Consider the following 24,039-nt stretch of genomic DNA (forward strand, 5'->3'; position numbering starts at 1 on the left):
TGGATGTGAGAGTTGGACTGTGAAGAAAACTGAGAGCCAAAGAATTGATGCTTTTGAACTGTCATGTTGGAGGAGACTCTTGAGAGTCCTATGGACTGCAAGGCGATCCAACCAGTCCATTCTAAAGGAGATCAGTCCTGGGTGTTCTTTGAAAGGGCTGATGCTAAAGCTGAAACTCCAGTACTTTGGCCACCTCATGCGAAGAGTTGACTCATTGGAAAAGACTCTGATGCTGGGAGGGATTGGGGCAGGAGGAGAAGGGGATGACAGAGGATGAGATGGCTGGATGGCATCACCGACTCAATGGACATGAGTTTGAGTGAACTCCAGGAGTTGGTGATGGACAGGGAGGCCTGGCGTGCTGCAATTCAGGGGGTCACAAAGAGTCAGACACGACTGAGCGACTGAACTGAACTGAACTGAATGAGTTGAAATATTAAATAAAAATATATCTTACGCTGCCTACATTTCAGGTTAAAAAAAGCAAATAATAAAATACATTGAAGGAATTAGCATGTTGTCTTAGTTTATTAGAAATTCTGCTAAATTCCCTCTGTCTACACTACAATAGATGGTGGTGACCTAGGTCTTGGGGGAAAAAAAAAATAGAAATGAAATTCCCCAGTAACCATACGCATAATCTATATCACTTTAAAAGAGGAATTTAGATGAGGATCTGCTTCAGAAAATTTGAAGCCACTTTTTAGGAATTATTTTTAAGCATTAGTTTTAACAGTTAGTCAGAAAATGCAATAAGCTACTCTTCCCTCTGGGCTTCCCTGGTGGCTAAGTGGTAAAGAACCTGCCTGCCAATGCAGGAGCCACAGGAAAAGCGGGTTCAATCTCTGAGTCAGGATGATCCCCTGGGAAAGGAAATGGCAACCCACTCCAGTATTCTTGCCTGGGAAATCTCATGGAGAGAGGGAGCCTGGTGGGCTACAGTTCTTGGGGTTACAAGAGTTGGACATAACTTAGTGACTAAACAACAACAACTCTGTTCCCTGAATTTCTAGTTAATCTAATTTTATGTTCTTAAAGCCTAACAGAAATAGGTTAGCATATATTCATACAAGTGTGAGAGAATTTATTATTTACATCAGACATTTGGTCATTCATTATTAGAAAGCTCTTTAAGACCTACCAAATGTGATAGTCACAGTTTCCTAATTTGTAAAAGGATATTAGGTCTTGTAAGTACCAAATGAGATAATTATGCAAAGGTTTAGAACAGTACCTGACACCAAGAAAATACTTGATAAATATTGGTTATTTTAAAAATAATTTATCCATCCATTTAACAAACATTACAGCTGGTTCTTACAGTCAACTGGGCCAGTTGTTGGCAGAGGCATGAACATATATGAGTGAGCAGAAAACTTGAACTGAATGTAAGAGAACTTTCTGTTCTCCTTGAAATTATCTTTTCTAAAAGATCCTTTCTCGATGTCATAACATTTCTTAATCTGGACAACTGATTATTTCTCAACCTTAAGCAAAATGTTTTAAGAAAAGGATTATTAGAAAATCCTGCTAAATAGATACAAATAAAAACTAAACCTTTTGTATAAATACCACTATAATTCCCTAGTGTCCTTTCTGGCAGATAACTGCTTCTAAACCCAATACTTTAAGAGCTGTTTATTTTCATTGAGAGAGAAAGTAATCGTAAGCAGTAAAAGGCAAATGCATTTAACTAAAATTTAAGAAGCACATTTTTTGTCTGAAGTGATTCATTCTTCTCTAAACTAGAATAAATCGATGGACTATGTTGACCACCTTCCTACTTTTATTGGAGGCACAATAAGAGGATTTTAAGATGAATAAGGAAACATTCCTTCCTTCTGGAAGCTTAGAATCTAATCCAAGGGTTATTTTTCCATGTGCAAATTTCCAACTAGAGTAAAATTTAAATTACTTGCAATTCTCTGAACCTTTCATGTTCTCTTACAACCAGGGGTGTCCTGGTTAACTTGCTTTCTGAAAACAAATTAAAAACCTCTAGTTTGTAATGTTTGTCAATATCCATGATATATATACTCCCAGCTTGCTTTCAAACAATCAACAGTTGAACAAGTAGCTCTTAAAGTTCCTGAATATTTCACAGTAACTCTTGTGAGGCTGCACAGCCCAGCTCAGCATCCTACTGTGCCCACCTCTATGCCTTCTGCACTAACAGAGCTTAAAACTCCCTCTTCCTTCCAGCCTGGATAATTTCTATACAAATGTTAAGCTCCTCCCTGTGTCCCCCCACCCCACCCCCCTGCTTCCCTGGTGTCTCAGATGGTAAAGAATCCACCTGCCATGTGGGAGACCTTGTTCAATATCTGGATTGGAAGATCCCCAGGAGAAGGGAACAGCTACCCACTCCAGTATTCTGGCCTGGAGAATCCCACAGCAGAGGAGCCTGGCAGGCTACAGTCCATGGGGTCGCAAAGAATCAGACACAATTGAACGACTTTCACTTTCACTGTCATATTTGCTTCAGTATGTCTTTCCCAAATCATTTAGTTGAGGGTTTTGTTTTCTTCCTTTATTCTTTATTTCTCCTCCAGGGCTCTGGACTCAACACAATACTTATCAACACTGTATTGAGAACACTTCTTTGTGTTCGCAGCCTTTTCCAGGGAACTGTGTCAGAATCTTGGACTTATCCCTAATTTCTCACTGCTGGGCACACTTCTTTCTAGTTAGATTACATCAACATGTGTATGGAAATAAACACCATGGCAGATGTACCATATACCACTGGAGTTCAAATAAGAGGGATACCGAACAGTGATCAGGAAAACTCTCATGTGACAGATGACACTTGAAGACAGGTTTCAAAATGTGTAGAAGTCCCAGGATAAGGCTATGGGGCATCAGGGGAAAATGAATCGTCCAGTAAGAGAGGATTGTCAGCTATATGAGTGAAAGTTTAGTAAGAATTCAGTCTGCTTGGATTCAAAGGGTTGGGTAAGGAAACTGCATTTAATTTGGTAAGCAATGGGAAATTACATGATTAGATATAAACTTTAGAAAGACTATCTGACAGGAGAGTGAAGGAGAGACTGTTATAAGGAAAGAAGAGGTAGAGGAACATATGAAAAATAAGGAAAATTTAAATTTGGGGTTTTTAACGAAGATATAGATTAGAAACATTGAATTTGAGAGATGTAATGTAGCTAGAAGTCACAGAGCGGAGGTATATCAGCTTCAACTTTTTTCCTTTCAAAAACAAATCAATAGTAAGCAGACAGATCAAACAACAGAAAGAGTGAAATTATATATTTCCTTGGCCTTCAAATCATCTCTTTCCCTCTCTATTTCAACTTTAAAAAACCTTTAGCTCTATATCATAAATGAAAAATTCTTTCTCTACCACAGGGGTGGTAGTAATAACCAATACCACTCTCTTTACTTTCAATATTTCAGCAAAAGAAAATGTATATACTTATTAATAGAGAGTGATTTTTACATTTAAAAAATGACATACAAACTGTCATGCTTTGCATGTCCCAAGTACTATGGAATAAATTTTTTCCATCAGTCCTTTAAAAGCATTATGTGAAATGAGATATCATTATATATTGGTGAATCTAAAAATAAGTTTATAAACAAAAATCAGAATCATGAATCCAGCTCTAGGTTATAAAAGCCAGATGACATAAGTAGTAATTCTCCTGTAGCATACCATGTAATTACTAACAAACTGTTTTCCTTGACTTGATCATAAGCTTGCTCTTCAACGCAAATCTATGTCTTTTGTTTTAATCTCTAATGAGTAGGCCACTTCTGAATTACAAAAACCCCAAAACAAGGGGTGCTCTATCTCAATTCTTACTACATCTTTAGAGACTATCAACATAGGAAGGCTACCTTTCACAACGTTTTCTCTTGTCAATTATTTTAATTTTTCAAGTTTAGGATTATGACTAGCTCCCAGACAATAATGGGTGAGTTTATGATGTCATAAAACTAAGATATATATCATGTGGATTTCTTTGGTAGGGGTACATATTAAATAAAAGGACTCTAATAAATCATTAAGGCCTAATGCCTTTACACAAATCACAAAACCCTGGATAAACAAAACTAAAGCCTGCTGGTACTTGGTGCTAGTATAATTTCTACCAGCTTCTCTCTTTCCAGAGTAGAAAGAAAATGAGGATTATCGTGGGTCCCTCCTGGCCTAAAGCTTCTTCAGCTATCACCTCCTTTTTGACCCTACTTTGGCTCTGTATCATATGTATAAAAATATTCATTATTCAATGTCATATGGCACTGAAATGATTTTATATCTGTTTTCTCTAAAAAAATGGGAGGTTGTCATTTTGTTTTTGCAGATCTCAATGCCCTGAACAATGCAGAGCCTAGCACACAGTAGGCCCTCTATAGATGCTTGTCAAAATGAACTAGTGTGTGCTCACATTGAATTTTTGCTGTTTCACATTTATGCATGTATAAAACACAGCCACTTTTGTAGACCAATTACCCAAAGTGCTAGGGAAAAATATGGACCATTCCTTTATGAAACCATAAATGCTCATTAGTAAACTGGATGATACTTAAAAGGCAACAACACAATGTGAAGTGTGGCAATATACAGACATCATCTTAATGCACAGCCTAGGTGTAGAATTTTTGAGGTTAAGGCTGGATTTTAATATATGGATAAAATATCAATAGGAAAGAATGCACCAATATCTTTAAAATGCAATTAAAGATGTATTTGTGTCAAATTGCTGCAGTGAGCTCAAGTTAGATAACAGTGAAAATTTCAGTTTGTATCATCCTATCAAAAGGTCCTAGTATGAGGGCAATCCTGAAGGCTATGCTTTTAATCACAAGAGATTGTGGTAGAGAAATGTTTTTCTATTAGGAGGACAAAAGCATAATAACTCTTTCCAACAGGGATGTTGAATATCAAGCCCAAGAAAAAACTCAAGGAATAAATTGGACAGTTAATTCAGTAAATGCACACCTGCTGAAAAGATGAGTAGCCATAGAATCAAGTATGTAAAGATACTGCCTCCTAAATAGGTTTTGAGGTTTCCAGTAGACAGTACAGTAGATAATATTTCCCTTACAATTAGGCCAACAGGGTAACTAACTGCTTATCCTATTAAGACGACAACCATGTTATCCAATGGATACTGTTCAGGGGGAGAAGGAGAGGAAAGGAGCCCCCTTCTGGGTAGCACTTCTACAGGACAATTCATTTGTGTAAGACCCAGTTACTCATTCAAAGCTAGTATTCAAATCACCATTCTTAATTAAAACTGTTGGCTGGAGTGACTAATCTGTGGATGGTTTTGAGTTGCTGCCAAAGATATATTTCCAGGAGACAGGGGAATGGGGGAGCAAAAAATAAGCTTTATGGGAAGAGAAGCTCTTTTCCCATAAATGATAAATCAATCCATTATATTTGTGATAATCAATGCCCTGGATCCTCTTCATGTCATGGTGGGAAGAAGGAAAACCTTAGTGGCTAATCATTATTAATTCATTCATTGCACTAATATTAATCATGAAGAGCTAATGTGATATTAATGTGACTGTAATGCAGGCTTCAACAAGAATTTCACTCTAGAATAGAAACACAGTATAGATTTTGTTTTCTAACTTAGTTACCTAACAAGTGCTTTTTAAAGATTTTAAGGGAAGAAGGAAACATCTGACAGGCTCTTGACCTGAGTATGGAACCAGGGGGAATTATACTGAGGGTTCACTCATAGATTTCCTGGTTGGCATAAGGGTTGTCGGAGTCAGTCAGCACTTCTGACGTTGAAATGTTCTTCCAGGAAATACGTGTTGCGGACTGCTGGGGCAGCAGTCGCAGCACGGTCAGGTTTCTCGGAATAGAATCTAATCCCTAATGGTGCCTGTCATTTCTTGAAAGGAGTTCGAGGGGGGATGAACAAGTAGGGCAATAAAGCCTGACTTCCAATTTTGAATTTAAGAACCTTTTCTGGAATGACTTTAGTCCAGTCTCTTCAGACGTGTAATAGGATTCACTTCTGAAAAGGCAAAAGCAATCTCAATTCAATAGAGTCAGTGCTTCAGAAATCAAGGAAAACGTGATCAATGTCCATTCCTGCTGTCTTAGCCCTAGGGCAGGCCACCATCTTATTGGAAAAACTCAACAGCTGGGTGATCAGGCAAACACTTGGGGTGGTAGAAGCAAATAAGGTCCAACACAATCTGACTCACCTCACTTATCTCTTACTGCTTGCATGAAAGGAGCAGCTAAGAACTCCTCACATGAATCACATTGTTTCTCGCCTCCTTGCTTTGTTCATGTCAACTTCTCTGCCTAGAATCCCCTTCTTTCCGATCCACAGACTAGCTTCCTCCTCCTATTTTAAAATTCCAGTCCAGCATCCCTTCCTCCAGGAAGCCTTCTCTGCTACTTCCTTCTCCTGACTCATTTCTATGCTTGCTGAAATTTCTGGGTGCACATTTATTGGAATCCATTCTTCCCCTAAACATGAATTACTCAACACGTAGGTGTATTTCTTATTTATTCTTTCTAACCTCAGCACTTAACTGAACACCTGCCACATAGTAGAGAACTCAAAAATGTTAAATGAGCAAATTACTGGAATACATGAACAAGTATGTTAGCAATATGTTTGAACATAAATCTTTCATTTTAAGATTTATGTCATACTAGGCACATCAGTAAGTGCTCACATAATATTTTCCAGCATACGTCTTCAATCTGTTGACTGTTTTACAATTTCTTCATCTTTTTTTCTTAGTAATCCCTAATGTCACCCTTTTTCTAATTCCGACAAGTCTCTGCAGCCCAGGGTAATGTTACACTATTAATTTCATCTTTTCCAAATTTCATCTTTTCTTCTGAGGGTTATGTTTGGGAGAAAAATCTTATGGATGTTTCTTCCTGATGTAATCTATGATTTCTCCATCTACAAAACTGAAAAACTAATAATAATTAGAACTAAGCCTTGTGACACGGTGTGACAGACCAGAGGTGTTGCTGTAAAGTCATGCTACTAAACATCAGGCCTCTTCCTTTTTCATACCTCTGACAGATTTTGATATATTTTGGAACAAAATAGAAGGAGGGATTAAAGAGAGGGATAAAATATTTTTCTCCTTCGGGTCAGTGTTCTCCTAATTTTCCATTATATACATGTATAACTTCCCACAAGTTTATAATTTCATGGATCCTCTTTAGGCTCCTCAAATTTGACACCTCTAAAAATCTGGAGATCCTCAAACACTTTTCTTTGTTCCCTATGAAAGTCACCCATGGTGGCACTGTCTCAGTGATGGAAGGCTAGAGGTCTTAGTCCATCATGACTTCCTTTCAGTTCCTACGTGTGCGCATCTGGAGTGCTATCACTTCCACTTTCAAAATCCCTTTTGAATATTTCCTTTCTTTCCCAGCTCCAGGGCCTCTGTCTTCTCATTTTTCATTCATCTTATGCAGTAGCTCCTGAACTAGCCCTGCCTTCCAGGCTCCCCTCCCTCTTTCATGTCCTCCCCACTCAAAAACAGTTATTTAATTACATCATGCCCCTGCTTAGGACCTTTAAGATGCTCAGTATAGGATTAACTCTGAAGTCCTTAGGGTAATACTCATGGTCTTTTCCAATCCATCCCCTAAACACACTTCCAAGTTCATATCATGGCGTTGAAACTCATTCTCTTTCCTCTGGTCACATTTGGAATTTCAGTAGCTTATACTGGCTCAGTGGTAAAGAATCTGCCTGCCAGTACAGGAGACAAGGTTTGACCTCTGGGTGGGGAAGAACCCATGAAGAAGGAAATGGCAATCCACTCCAGTATTCTTGCCTGGAAAATCCCGTGGACAGAGGAGCCTGGAAGTCTACAGTCCATGGGGTCACCAAAGAGTCAGGCATGACTCAGTGACTAAACAACAACAAATAACAAAAGTTTATACTGAGGATGGTCTGGGAAGGCAGGAATTAAATATTTGTAAAGGGCCAAGGGTTATGCTGGGTCTTGTGTGTGTTGTCTCCTCCTATTCTACAAGAACTCCATGAAGAACCTATTAACTTCTTCTATTTTAAAAACGAAACAGCAACAGCAACAAACCATGGCCCAGAAGAGTTCCATTCCACGTTTCCTAAATGATTGAGGCGGCATTCAACCTGAGATCCACCTGTCTCTACGGTCTTTCCGTGATACCATGCTGACTGGAATTCCTCAGAAGTGTTTTTTGTCTGCACTTGTATGCTCTTTTCAAGGGGATTTTCTTCTCTCTGTAATATCTGTGTCCATTTTTCCTATTCTACCTGTTAATCTGTTTATATTTAGCTTTTAGCACCTATATTTCATATAATTCTTTTTATGAAATTTGCTTCCTTTTCTTTTCTCTCTTGATGCTTCACACATAAATCTGTCCTATTGCTTATTTCATTCAATTGCAATTGTAATTACCAAACTGTGCCATTTTCAATGTCAAGGAGAACATCTTACAAGCATTTCTTTGGAATCCCACACCTTATATAAACATCTGGCACATAAGAGCTTTAAATATACTTTAAGGTAAGTGTGAGTGAATGAATGTGTTTCTAAAATGAAGGTATGAGGTTCATATCTTTCTCTGAAAATTCAGATGTAAAAGACATAAATTTCATTTATTACATTTCTAAACCAATTTTTGACCATCTTAAATCTTCCTCCAAGTCTCCATCCTACTGGACTGATGATAAATTTAATTTTGTCAGTTGGGAAGTCCTCAAATCTACAAATTTTATGAGGTGCATGAAAGTTGGCAAACAGAATAAAAACTCTCTTTTTAAACTCCATTATGGCTGCCTTAGGTTTTTCCACTCTCCAACCTACATGTCCCTGTGGACAGGTCATCCTGCTAAATTGTGTCAAGCCTCAACAGGGCAACTTTCCTGAGGTTGAGAAATCTAGTACCCGGAGTCATGCACTATATGCAGGACTTGGTCATCCCGCTCTGAGTTTCTGCCCCTGCAGCACACTTGTTCTTGGGGAATATACACTCTCTCTACCTACTTGCACAGCCCATCTCCTCCCCAGTCAAGCTAGAGCTTGCCTCTACCACTCCCCTCAACATAACCCTTTCATAGAGGTTATGAGCTGAAGCTTTCAGAAAAAGAGAAAACAAGCAAGAGTCAAGGTTTGTTCAGCTGACTTCTGCTTTAGACCCCAGAACACAATCACTGAATGAAGTAAGCAAACACAGAGGCCTTAGCTATTTTCTTTAAATGAGAGAATAGGGAAAAGGGAATAGATGTTTGAGAGCGCGTATTCTTTCTTATTCCTCTCAACTGTGAAAGCACAAGTTCATATCTTAAAAACATATCTTGCCATAATGTCTATACACTTGTTTAGATACCCTGTTGTATATCATTTGAGGGGGAATGGCTGTCAAGTGTAATAGTTTAAACATGAACTCTGGAGCCAGTACTTAATATTCAAATTCCTGTTCTAATACTTAACTAGCTTATCTGTGTCTCTATTTACCAACTTATAAAATACAAATAATAACAGCACCTTCTTCATGAGGCTGTGTGACTGCTGAATTAGCTCATGTATACAAAGTCCTTACAATAGTGCCTTGGCACATAGTTAGTTCCATATATGTGTAAGTTAACACTTCTGTCACTGTATTTTTTAGTGAATAATCCAGTATCTGTCTCAAGACATTTTATCTCTGATAGCTCTTCTAAATACTAGTTCAAATTTCCAAATGGATGCTGAAACTATTTCTAAGTGTTTGCTGACATTGAAACTCACATATTAAAACCAAAACTATCATTCCATCCAAACAAACTCTATTCTCATCAACTTTATTTTTTTTACTTTTCCAAGGCCTTCAAAGCAAGTCAGTGAATCCTATTGAATCTCTAATCACTTCCATTTTCACCATCACCACTAGTTGAGACCCAATTACAGTAAGCCCTCAGTATTGCTGGATTCCACGTCCAAGGACTCAACCACAGATATAAAACATTCAGATAAAAGTCCAGAAAGTTCCAAAAAGCAAACTTTGAATTTCCCAGCCTGGCAACGATTTACATAGTATTTACAGTGTATTTACAACTATTTACATAGCATTTACATCGTATTAGGTATAAGAAATCTAGAGATGATTTAAAGTATACAGGAGGATGTGTGTAGGTTATATGCAAATACTATGCTATTTTATTTAAGGGACTTAAGCATCAACACATTTTGGTATTTGAGGGGTCTTGGAGCCAATCCTATAGGGATGCAGAGGGATGACTATACATACATATCAGATGAAACAGTATATTAATTTCTTCTAATTAGAAAGTATTTTAAACTGAATGAAAATAAAAACACAATATTATCAATTTTTAGGATGTCATTTAAACAGTACTGAGGGGAAAACATATAACACTAAATACCTACATTCTAAAAGAAGAACACTTTCAAATTAATGATTACATCTTTAATAAATTATAAAAAGAGGAACACAAAAGGCCTAGAAAAGTCAAAACAATCTTGATAAAGAACAGAGATAGAGGAATCTAAAAAAAAAATACAACAAACATGAATAAAACAAAGAAAAAGCCAATTTACAGATGTAAAGGACAAACATGATTATCAGTGGGGAGAAGAAAGAAGGGGCAGAATAGGATTAGGGGGAAAAAAGTTATTATGAGATTACATGAAATCATCTGTGTGAAAACTTTTGAAAACTGTAAAGCATTATAGAATTTAAAGAATCTTTTATTCAGTTAAAAAACCATTAAAATAAAAACAAAGTTAAACCAAGAGGAGGTAAGTGATAGTAGAGATCAGAACATAAATCAATTAAATAGAAAACAAAAATATCAATGAAACAAAATTCTCTTTCTGTGGGATCAACAAAAGTGATAAACTTTGAGTCAAAACAGGAGTAAAAGAGAGAAGCACAAATGACCAATATCAAGAATGAGAGAATGATCTTCACTACATATGTGACATATTAAAGTGATACAAAGGAAAGGTTGTGAATAATTCTATGCCAGTAAATTCAATATTTCAAAGGAAATGAACCAATTCTTTGAAAAGCACAAACTACTAAAGCTCATACAAGAAGAAACAGATAACCTGAACACCTGTATATCCATTAAGATTGATTTTTCTGTTTAAAATATTTTTTTCTCAAGAAAATGTCAGGCCCAGATGGCTTCATTGATGAGTTCTATCAAATATTTAAGAGAGATAAAAATACCATTTCTACATAAATTCTTCCAGAAAATTGAAGGAATGCTTCAATTTTATTTTACGAGTCTATCACTGCCCTTATATCAAAACCAGAAAGAAACAGTATGAGAAAAGAAAACAATACCAATAACCTCATTTACATAAAGGTATGTTTAAAATTACATAGATCTATAATTACAAAGATATAAAAATATTCTATACACAAATTTAGCAATTCAAATCCAAAATATATATATATATATATAAAGGGGATAAAATGAATCATGAAAGGTAGGGTTTATTCAGGAATGCAAGTGTGGTTTAATACTCAAAAAAAAAAAAAATCAACATAATCTACTGTATTAACAGGCTAAATGTGAAAAACTACTATGATCTTCTTATTAGGTATAGAAAAAACATTGAAAAAAAATTCCCTTGTGGCTCAGCTAGTAAAGAATCTGCCCACGGTGTAGGAAACCTAGGTTCGATCCCTGGGATGGGAAGATCCCCTGGAGAAGGGAAAGGCTACCCACTCCAGTATTCTGTACTAGAGAATTCCATGGACTGTATAGTCCATAGGGTGACAAAGAGTCAGACATGACGGAGCGACTTTCACTTCACTTCACTGACGCCACCAACATACCACTTAGCGGTGGGAAACTGTGCTTTCCCACTTAGGAACAAGACAAGAATGTCTTTTTCAACTTTATTCAACATTCGCTTAGAGGTTCTAGCTAGTATAACAAGGAAAGAAAAGGCATCTAGGTTGGAAAGGGAGCAGTAACACTAGCTTTATTCACAGATGACACAACTTCCTATGTAAAAAATCCACTGGAATCTATAAAAAGGCTACTAGAACCATTAAGTGAGTATAGCAAAGTGATAGTTTACTAAATCAATAGTCAAGTAACACTTTTATTTTTATGTATTAAGAACAAACAATTGGAAATTAAATTTTAAAAACTACCATTTACAATAGCATCAAAAATATAAAATATGTAAGGATAATTTAACCAAAAATGTGCATAATCTATAGCCTGAAAATTACAAAATGTCACTGAAGAAAGTAAAGGTGATCTAATTAATTAGAGAAATTTACCTTGCTTATGGATAGGAAAATGCAATCTCACCAAGATGTCAAATCTCCCCAAACTGATCCACAGATTATCTAGACAGTGGTGACTATTTTAACTTCTCTTTGACAAGGATACTCATGTCATGAACATGCATCTGTCAAAATGTACCAAATTTTACACTTTAAATTTGTGAAACTTCTTTACAAGGGCTTCCCTGGTAGCTCAGCTGGTAAAGAATCTGCCTGCAGTGCAGGAGACTCCAGTTCAATTCCTGGGTCAGGAAGATCCCCTGGAGAAGGGATAGGCTACCCACTCCAGCATTCCGGCCTGGGGAATTCCATGGACTGTGTAGTCCACAGGGTCACAAAGAATTGGACACGACTGAGTGACTTTCACTTCACTTCTTTACAAGTCACTAATAACCTTAATAAAGCTGTTTAAAAAAATTTCAAAAACCTTTCCAATAGCTCTCCATAGTTCTCATGTGATAAAATGCGAGGTTTTTAGTGGGAAAAAAAATGAGCTTTAAGGTTTTCCTACCAGCTAAATCACTTTCACTTCTTTGAGTATGGGTTCTCCCATCTGTAAAGCAGACATAATGTCTGGCTGAAATGATTGTTGTTATAAGTAATTATAACATCCTATTTAAAGTGTCTAGGATAGTAAATGATATCTAGTTTTTAAAATACCTTAAATGCAAGGTATCAAGTGTAAACAATCATCGGCGATTGCCTTAGAGACCTGTCACTATTTAAAAAGAAGAGACTAGGGCATAAAAGAACTACTGTACATTCCTGAGTTCACATTCTGCCTAGGGCTCGTTCTGAGTTTATGTCAGTTAATAATTTATAGAACTTTATGCTACATACAATTTTAAAACTTGTGAATGATCACAATGAAGTCCATGATTTGGTAACAATACCTGAACTTTCATACCCTTTCCTAGGCAAGTATTTGTTCACAAAATTACAACCTTATCTATTGAGAGGTAACTCTTGCCATCAACTTTTTAAAAAATGTATGAATCTCAACCTAAACCAAATTTGATAGACCATAAACGCCACTTGAAATGCACAGTTTTTCTTTAAAACTTAACATGTATCTCTGAACTTCAGCAGTTGAGTGTAACTAGGTTTACGACTATGGGCAAGACCATAACATTTCTAGATCTCTGTTTCTTCATTTTTATAGAGCAAGGCTTGGATTATATGACTTCCAAGATCTTTTTCTGCTTTCAAAATGAATTGCTGGGATAATATATGATGAATTATTTGAATTCTTGAGGATTATGAATTGATCTTGGATATTTTGAAGCATATTGTTGAATATTTAATTTTATAATGATCATTAAAATACATCTGTGTTTTATCACAGAGCATTATTACAAGCTTATGGAGATATTTTCTTTTTTGGATAATTTGGATCAGCAGAAAATTCAGAGCTCTCAAAATTGGAGAAAGACTGGATCCACTGATACCACCTTCATAAAGTCTGAAGATTATCATTGTTTTAAAATAAATGCCAGTGAAAAGGGCCAAAGAGTGGTATGGATTGGATTATACTCTAGTTACATTAATTGCTTTTTTTTTCTTTTTCAAGTATACACATTGAAAAATAGAAAATATTTTTTTAGTTTGTTGTACTTGGAATATTTACTTCAGAATACTCAGTTTTACTCTATCTCAGAAGATGGCAGGATGAAGTGTATTCATGTTAAAGCTGGATTTCTCAATAGCCTGCATTTTATTTTGGTTTACAAATTTTGGAAAAGAAAATGAACATTGGGAAATAGGATTGATTTGTGTGCACATTTGTGTGTTACTGCCAAGATTTTAAAAGAAAAATAATAGCCAATAAAATAGGCAATTTTGTTGTCCATTTGTCTCATACCTAAGGTTTTATCTTTAAAAAGCCATTGTTCTTTGTCTACTTGCCTACTTGCCTAATACATGTGTGTATGGTAAAAGCTGTAAATATGCTTTGCTAAATATAATGCTATAGGAATTCACAACAGAAAATTTAGACATAATGGTGTCTCTACTACTTTAAGAACAATATCAGGGATAATGAACTTGCATATTAGTAAACAAAAATACTCCTGTACTTTTACATATCCACATTTGTATGTGGTATGTGTGTGTGTGTATATATATATATATAGAGAGAGAGAGAGAGAGAGCGAGCGAGCGAGCGAGCGAGGCACACAGACATACATACACTGAGAATATTTTAAAAGAAACTTGTCAAAATCACAATAGAAGTTGAAGAGAGCACTCACAAAATTTCCAAATCTCTGGATAATACCCAGAATAATTTTTTTAAGAAATGGAAAAATAATTATAAAACATATTGTGTTAATAAATCAGAAAAGGCGCTTGAAATAATCTCATAAAATGTTATAGCTTAAATAATGCCCTTCATCAGTATTCTTTGTTTAACATTTTATGTTTATTGATAAATGAAGATGCATTTAAATAATTCAAAGAAAACATTAGCTGCAAGCAAGGAATTAATAATTGATAGGACTGGAAGGACTCTTTTCACTTGGGAAATAGATAATATTAGCTTAATGTGGGGCTGTAGGAACAGAGGAAATGTAATGGATCTGCCTGCTTTAAACTGATGATGGTTATTGTGGTCTAAAAGTTGCTACAAAGGCAAAAGCGGGACAGCTCGGCAAGTGCAATAGATTTCACTCATAGGAGCTGACAGTGCAAATTGCGGTCTGATGTGTCAGATTTATACATGGGAGGAGACCTAATGATCATGACATAGACTAAGGAGATAAGAAAAAAAAATAAAATGCGAGTTAACCATAATTGGAAAATGGAAAGAAAAAAACCCTTTGAACATATCATGATGTTAAAAATAAGAAAAGATTTTACTTTTCTCCATCACTATGTTTGAGGATGGAGGCCAGTTAGAATGTAGCTACCTTGCTTTTGATCAGACACCCATCATAAGGTTTGAGTTAGATTCTCACGGCAATTCAGGCAGGGGCTCCAGCTGCACATGTGCAATGCCAGCATCTTTGGAGGGTCATGAGAGATGAACACCCTCAGAGAGAAGAGACACATATGTTGGCTATTTTCATCTCACCTGTATTTGTCCTTCTCCAAATATTAAAGAAAATTGAGTCATACACATCTGGGAGCTCCGGAGGCCATTAATTTTGCTCAGTCTTCTCCCTCTCCACTTTCACTCCCACTATCCGGGAGAGAGAGTTATTTTTGAGTGTGCCCAGGTAAAGTTCAGATTACTCCCTGGTAATTCATCTTTTCCATTGGGAAGGATGCCTCAATTTTCTAATCTGGCATAATTTAAATGTATGTCTTTAATAGTTATATTTAACCCATCTTGGCCCAAAAGGACCTCTAAATACAATCAGTCATTTCAGAAATCATCCCTCAAATTTGTCACTTTTGCTTTAAAACATTAATTTCCAAAAAAGGCAAATTTGGAATTAGTTTCAAAAAATTATCTCTAAAAAAAAAATTATCTCTGTTAAAATTTCAGCCACTTATAAAGTCTATAATGTGGAATTTCAAGGTTTTGTACACACTCAATATTAAGGAAACAACTATACATATTTTGATTAAATCTTAAAGATCAACATCCTTCTCTTCTCATTCCCACTCTTCACACAAAACTCAGAAAAGAAACCATATAAAGAAAAGAAAGGCAAAATAAATCTATATTTTTCCCCAAAGTTCAGTTTCTTCATTTGAAAAGGAAAAAGAAGTACAATAAAGTCATATCGTCAGACACCTCCCCAGGCCCCAGGCAGGCTAGATAAAAGGGTGAAGTGAGCTAGATGAAGAGGGGAAACCAAAATGAAGAAAGAGTGAGCAACTAATGTTGCTTAAGAGCTCTAAGTTATTGCCATGCACAAATATGGATTAAGTATTGCAATGTATTCGATTTTCAAGAGAAACAAGAAATGTGATTTTTATTCTCTGTATGGCATCTCACAAGCTTGAAATGTGAGACCAAATTCAAATAACTTACTTGAATTGGTCCATGTTATACAGAGCAAATAGATGTGCCAGCATGACCATAAGTCAAGGGAGGGAATCCAGCCAGAAACTCTGGTGCATATTGAATGGGCCTCTTGCCTTCTCATTAAGGCATGAACTCACTTCCACTAGAAGTCTCTCATTTGTGCAGACTAAAATCTCTCACTTTCATCATTGCTTTATTTTGGAAGCCAGTTTTCCTGTGGTCAGCAGACACCAGGCTAATTAGAACTTTATGTGACATTGCATTTTCAAAGTTTTTCTTAAAATTAAGTTTTAAACTGATTATGAAGAATATGTGCTTAGTGTTGAAAGCACAGAAATCATCCATAATTCCACCATCTCAGAGCAACCACTGTTAGTAGCTTAGTGTATTGCTTTTTCTTTTACTTTCCTATATATGTGCATGAAGTTTTTGTATATACTCAATTCTATCAATTCCTGGGTCAGGAAGATCCCCTGGAAAAGGGATAAGGCCACCCGTGACAGTATTCCTGGACATCCCTGATAGCTCAGATGGTAAAGAATCCGCCTGCTATGCAGGAGACCTGGATTCGATTCATGGTTTTGGAAGATTCCTTGGAGGAGGGCATGGCAACCCAGTCTAGTATTCTTTCCTGGAAAATTCCCAGGAACAGAGGAGCCTGGCGGGCTACAATTCATGGGGTTGCAAAGAGTTGGACATGACTGAGCGATTAAGCACAGCACACAGCAAGAGAACATTACATAATTTCTTTTGGTTATATCTTACAGATTTAATTTATAGTATATAGTAACTAAACTCATAATGTATATTTAGTTCTGTTGCAACACTTTTTCAACATTATGAGTTCTGGTATACATACTAAAAGCACTTTTAGAAAAGGATATTATTGATTGCATAGCTTTTTAAAATTTTTCTAAGACCTAGATCTGATTCCTTAATAATTGGAATTGAAATAAGAATAATTGAAATACTACTCAGACATAAAAAAGAATAAAATTGATAGTTACAAAGACATTAATTGACTCAGAAGGTATTATGCTTAATGAAATGAGTCAGACAGAGAAAAACAAATACTGCATGATATCACATGTGGAGCTAAAAAAATTAAACTAGCAAACTTAACAAAAAGAAACAGACTCACAGATATAGAGAACAAGAGATAAGCAAGATAGGGACAAGAGATTAAAGTATAAACTCACTGCAGATGGTAACTGCAGCCAGGAAATTAAAAGATGCTTGCTTCTTGGAAGAAAAGTTATGACCAACCTAGACAGCATAATAAAGAGCAGAGACGTTACTTTGCCAACAATGGTCTGTCTAGTCAAGGCTATGGTATTTCCAGTAGTCATTTAGGATGTAAGAGTTGGACTATAAAGAAAGCTGAATGCCGAAGAATTGATGCTTTTGAACTGTGGTGTTGGAGAAGACTCTTGAGAGTCCCTTGGACTGAAAGGAGATCCAACCAGTCCACCTTAAAGGAAATCAGCCCTGAATACTCATTGGAAGAACTTATGTTGAATCTGAAACTCCAATACTTTGGCCACCTGATGCAAAGAACTGATTCATTTGAGAAGACCCTGATGCTGGGAAAGATTGAAGGCAGGAGAAGGGGATGACAGAGGATGAGATGGTTGGATGGCATCACTGACTTAATGGACATGAGTTTGAGTAAACTCTGGGAGTTGGCGATGGACAGGGAAACCTGGCATGCTGCAGTCCATGGGGTCGCAAAGAGTCGGACATGAATGAGTGACTAAACTGAACTGAATATAAAATAAATAAACTGCATGGAAATATTATAAGGTACAAGGAACATACCCAATATTTTATAACTATAAATGGAGTATAACCTTTAAACATTGGGAATCACTATGTTATACACTTCAAATTTACATAATATTGTAAATCAATTCTACCTGTATTAAAAAATATTCTCCTGAAACCTAGATCTGATATCTAAATAATTATCTTTGTTGAGGCCAATAAGTTTTATGCTAACCAATGAGGAAGCAAGTTAGAATTGGTGTAGGTCATTATGGCATGTTATGGACAAACAGCTTACAGATGTACAGGACAAATTTGAGATCAATTAGGGAGCAATAACAAAGAATGTTCAAACTACCACACAACTGCATTCATTTCTCATGCTAGCAAGGTTATGCTCAAAACCCAAGTTAGGCTTAAGTACATGACTGGGAACTTCCAAATGTACAAGCTGGATTTAGAAAAGGCAGAGGAGCCAGAGGTCAAATTGCCAGCATCCGCTGGATCATAAAAAAGCAAGATAATTCCAGAAAAGCATCTGCTTCATTGACTACTTTAAAGCTTTTGACTGTGTGGATCACAACAAACTGTGGAAAATTCTTAAAAGAGATGGGAATACCAGACCACCTTACCTGTCTCCTGAGAAACCAGTATGCAGGTCAAGAAGCAACAGTTAGAACCAGACATGGAAGAACGGACTGGTTCCAAATTGGGAAAGGAATACGTCAAGGTTGTATACTGTCACCCTGCTTATTTAACTTATATGCAGAGTAAGTACATCATGTGAAATACTGGAATGGATGAAGCACAAGTTGGAATCAAGATTGCCAGGAGAAATATCAACCTCAGATATGCAGATAATACCACCCTTATGGCAGAAAGTGAAGAGGAACTAAAGAGCCTCTTGATAAAAGTAATAGAGGGGAGTGAAAAATCTGGTTTAAAACTCAACATTCAAAAATCTAAGATCATGGCATCTGGTCCCATCACTTTATGGCAAATAGAAGAGGAAAAAGTGGAAACAGTGACAGACTATTTTCTTAGGCTCCAAAATCACTGTGGATGGTGACTGCAGCCATGAAAAAAGATGCTTGCTCCTTGGAAGAAAAGCTATGACAAACCTAGACAGTGTATTAAAAAGCAGAGATATTACTTTGCCAACAAACACCCATACAGTCAAAGCTATGGTTTTTCCAGTAATCATGTATGGATGTGAGAGTTAAAGAAGGACCATAAAGAAGGCTGAGCACCCAAGAATTGATGCTTCCAAACTGTGGTGTTGGAGAAGACTCTTGAGAGTCCCTTGGAATTCAAGGAGATCAAATCAGTCAGTCCTAAAGGGACTCAGTCCTGAATATTCATTGGAAGGATGGATGATGAAGCTGAAACTCCAATATTTTGGCCAACCCGGACGCAAAGAACCAACTCATTGGAAAAGATCCTGATGCTGGGAAAGATCGATAGCAGGAAGAGAAGGGAATGACAGAGGATAAGATGGTTGGATGGCATCACCGACTCAATGCACATTAGTTTTGAGCAAGTTCCAGGTGATGGTGAGGGACAGGGAAGCCTGGCACATTGCAGTCCATAGGGTCACAAAAGATTGGACATGACTGAGCGAATGAACACAAAAGGAGATCGCTATTAGTCAGGTACTCATTTCCATTCTGAGCTTTCCTATTTCTTAATAATATGTTTATTGATTCACCTATTCTTTAATCCACACATACTTTCATTTTTCTGGCTTTATTTTTAATCTTGCTTTTGGTGTTCCAGATGCTACACTATGTTTTAGCAATACAGATACAAATATGACACAAACCCAAACTCTCATTAACTTTTTTAATAGAGGACACAGTTAAGGAAATGTATAACTAAAATGCCATATAAATGCTATAAGTGAAGACCTCAGAGACTTAAAGATTTCATTCTTTTTCCTTTGATACATATTTTTAAGTTGTAAATGCAAATCGAGAATGGCATTGAAACATGTAAAATATCATGTATGAAATGAGATGCCAGTCCAGGTTCGATGCACGATGCTGGATGCTTGGGGCTGGTGCACTGGGACGACCCAGAGGGATGGAATGGGGAGGGAGGAGGGAGGAGGGTTCAGGATGGGGAACACATGTATACCTGTGGCGGATTCATTTTGATATTTGGCAAATCTAATACAGTTATGTAAAGTTTAAAAATAAAATTAAATTAAAAAAAAAAAAAAAAAAAAAAATTTTTAGTCTCTAGTTACTAGTTTTGAAATTTACTACTCAGCTCTTGATCATATATTCATTATCATAAGCATTAAAAAACACTTACAAGTTCCAGTTAATTTATGTTTCTATACATACCTTGCAGAATATCCATAGTCTCTGTGCTCAAAGAAGTTGCATTTTAGGTAACACTGATGTTAAATGGTACTGATTCCAAAAAGTTGACTCCTTCAGACTTTTACAATTTCCAAACTTTTAGAATTTTAAATGTATTATAAAAGAATGAAATGACCAGTTACTATTGTTTTATTCAAGATTTACTTTGTTGCCTACTTAAGTGTCTTACCTTGTACTGATAGGAGAGGAATGCATTTGTTCCAGCTGAGAACAGATACAGGTTAAAACTTGGAAAGCCTGTGCCCAAGAGCCCAGTAACTGAGTGTCAAGATTGGCAGCTATCTAAACTGGGAATGGCTAGAAGTGTGAGCCTTTTGTATTCTGTTCAGGCTGCTACACCCAAATGCTACAGTCTGGGTGGTTTATGAACAACAGAAATTTATTTCCCACAGTTCTGGAGGCTGGAAGTCTACATCGGATTTCCAGCATAGTCATATTCTGGTGAAGGCCCTTTTCCAGGTTGCATACTACCAACTTCTCAACTTCTCTGTGACCTCATGTGATAAAAATAGGGATGGGAGTGACATGGGGTCTCTCTTATAAAAACAATAATCCCACTTCAGGAGGGATCCAATCTCATGACTTAAGAACCTCTCAAAGGTCCCACATTTTAATACCATCCCATTGGACATCAGGATTTCAACTTATGACTTTGAAGGAGACAAAAGCATTTAGGCCATAGTAGAGCAAGAGTGCACAGTGAGAAGATCAGGACTAAAAGAGGAAATCAGATAGCCAGACCTCACCAGGTAGTATGGCGGACTCTGTAGGGGGAGCAAAGGCATATACACTCCAGGATTCAGATACCATTCTGCTTGATTACTGAGTACCACCCTCCACCAATTTTTTATTCAGCTTGCAGCGCTTTCTGTACCTTGTCAAAAGAACAAAAAGCACAATTTGGTTACTGGTTTTAGAACTTCCTACTGTTGATTATGTAATAAAAATTGATATTAAATATGATCTGCAGATAAAAGTTTCAGAAGCCCAGACATTTGCTGTGCCTACTTATTTGTAAAGCAGGCATAGCACTTCCTAAGAACCATACTTACAAGCTGTTTTAAGAACTATCCGTACTTAAGGAGTTTGAAATTTAAAAGCTTAACTTAAATGTTAAATAAAAATTTAACTTTTTATTAAGAATATATTCAGAAATAAACCCACACACACATAATCAGTTTATAACAAAGGAATCAATGCAGAAAGGACAGTATCTCCAATTAAAGTGTTGGGAATATTGGAGAACTACATACAAGAAATGAAACTTCACTACTACCTCACACCAAATATATACAAAGAGTGGATTAAAGACTTGAGTGTAAAACCTGAAATCATAAAATTCCTAGAAGAAAACAAAGGTGGTAAGCTCCTTGACATTGGTCTCTGCAAGGATATTTTAGGTTTGACATCAAAAGACAACAAAAGCAAAAACAGATAAGTGGGACAACTTCAAACTAAAAAGTTCTTCACAGAAAACAAAACCATCAACAAAATGAAAAGGTAAATATGGAATGGGAGAGAATATTTGCAAATCTTATATCTGATGAGCATTTAATATCCAAAATATATAAAAATGCATACAACTCAATAGCAGAAACAATCCAGTTAAAAAATGGGCGCAGGATCTAAATTGGCATTCTTCCCAAGAAGATACACAGATGGCCAAAAAGCACCTGAAAAGATGCTCAACATCACCAGGGAAATGCAAATCAAAACCATGGTGAGCCATCACCTTACAACCTAGAATGGTTACTATCAAAAAGTCAAGTAATAACACATGTTGGCAAGGGTGTGCCAGGAAGGGAGCCCTCAAGCACTGGTAGAAATGTAAACCGATGCAGCCACTATGGAAAACAGTATGGAAATTCCTCGGAAAATAAAAATAGAACTACTGTATGGTCAACTTCTGGATATTGATCCAGAGAAAATGCTGATGCAGCCACTATGGAAAACAGTACGGAAATTCCTCGGAAAATAAAAATAGAACTACTGTATGGTCAACTTCTGGATATTGATCCAGAGAAAATGCTGATGCAGCCACTATGGAAAACAGTACGGAAATTCCTCGGAAAATAAAAATAGAACTACTGTATGATCAACTTCTGGATATTGATCCAGAGAAAGTGAAAATACTAGCTCAAGAAGATATGCATCCCTATATTCACTGCAGCATTATTTACAATAGACAAGATATGGAAGCCACATGTGTCTATCCATGCAGGAATGGATAAAGAAAATGGGGGACACGCACATTTATTATTCAGCCATAAAAAAGCAAGAAATCTTGCCATTTACAACTACATGGATAAAACTTGAGGGGATTATGCTAAATGAAATGTCAGACAGAGAAAGACAAATATTGTATGATCTCACTTTTGGGTGGAATCTAAAACACAAGTTCACAATCATCACCACCACTCCCACAACAATAGAGCTCATTGATAATGGAGACTGATCTTTCTCAGGGAGATGTAATAAGTCAGGGGGTGCCAATACAGCATGGTGACTATACTCAATAAAACTTGTATTGTGTATTTCAAAGTTGCTATGAGACTAGATCTTAAAAATTCTCACCTCCAGAAAAAAATTTTCTAACTATGCGTGGTGTTGGATGTTAACTAGATTTATCATGGATGTTAACTAGATTTATTATGGTATTATTTCACAATATATGCAAATGCTGAATCAATACACATATATGCACCTAATATAATGTACACCTAAAACTAATGTACAATATTTCAATTATACCTCAATTCAGAAAAGTTTATTAAGCCATCTCAAAGTCCCATGGATGGTGGATAGTAAATAAACAGCCCCCACCTTCTGCTTACCTCCAAACTTACTGATGAGAAAAGACATGTGAAACAAATGGAAAATAACACAAGACAAGGAAAAATTGCATCATTAAGGTCTAATACCTCATTCTACTCACTGGAACTTCTCTTTACAGAGACATTTGGTACATAAAGAAATTTGTTCTAGGTAAGCCATGGTAAACATCTGAATGTGGTAAAGTTGTGAAAATACTCTTACCTCAGTTCTTTATTCTTGGATGATTTCAAACTGATTGAAAGTGGTCTGTTCTACAAGCAAATCCTCATTTCTCAGCTCTCACTTTGCCTGGTGGGTTAAGTCAGGACATGTTAGGTTAACTACTGCTAGCAAAGAGGAAAGAAAGATAAAGGATAATACACTAAAACTGAAGAGCAGAATTCAAAGTGATATCAGAAATAACCAATCAGTGGGAATGCACTGAAGTAACTCTTGAGTCGAATCCCCTACAGACATAAGGATTCCTCACACTGCACACACTAAGGATGGGCTAAGATCACAGGGATCGCCTGAGTTTGAAATCCCAAGTAACTCAGATTCTTGCTCACAGCTGCTCACCAGTCCTTTTGTCTACATTCAATCGTATGTATGTATGTGTGAAAAAATCTCAGTCATGTCCCACTCTTTGTGACCCCATGGACTGTGCCTGCCAGGCTCCTCTGTCCATGGGTTCTCCAGAGAACCCATGGACAGAGAATACTGGAGTGGGTTGCCATGCCCTCCACTAGGGGATCTTCCCAACCCAGGGATCAAACCCAGGTCTCCCGCATTGCAGACAGATTCATTACCGTCTGAGCCACCTGGGATGGTAG

At 36.6% G+C, this 24,039-nt stretch overlaps 1 long non-coding RNA gene across 33 annotated transcripts in view; it reads right to left on the minus strand.

Annotated features, from left to right (window-relative positions):
* LOC129621181 (uncharacterized) overlaps window positions 1-24,039 on the minus strand; it is a 160,236-nt gene that overhangs the window by 134,064 nt on the left and 2,133 nt on the right. For 18 of the 33 annotated variants that reach the window (XR_008699060.1, XR_008699056.1, XR_008699063.1 and 15 more), the window contains exon 4: window positions 23,429-23,515. This is a non-coding gene — a long non-coding RNA (uncharacterized LOC129621181). Of the gene's footprint in view, window positions 1-5,978; window positions 6,000-6,777; window positions 6,920-12,247; window positions 12,263-12,374; window positions 12,394-14,997; window positions 15,016-15,277; window positions 15,297-19,434; window positions 19,453-19,600; window positions 19,619-20,971; window positions 21,267-21,510; window positions 22,066-23,428; window positions 23,516-24,039 lie in introns of those variants that run through there. The other 15 variants (XR_008699049.1, XR_008699045.1, XR_008699042.1 and 12 more) reach the window with 11 other exon arrangements.

This window comes from Bubalus kerabau, chromosome 10, assembly GCF_029407905.1.
Source record: "Bubalus kerabau isolate K-KA32 ecotype Philippines breed swamp buffalo chromosome 10, PCC_UOA_SB_1v2, whole genome shotgun sequence".
NCBI classification, from domain to species: Eukaryota; Metazoa; Chordata; class Mammalia; order Artiodactyla; family Bovidae; genus Bubalus; species Bubalus kerabau.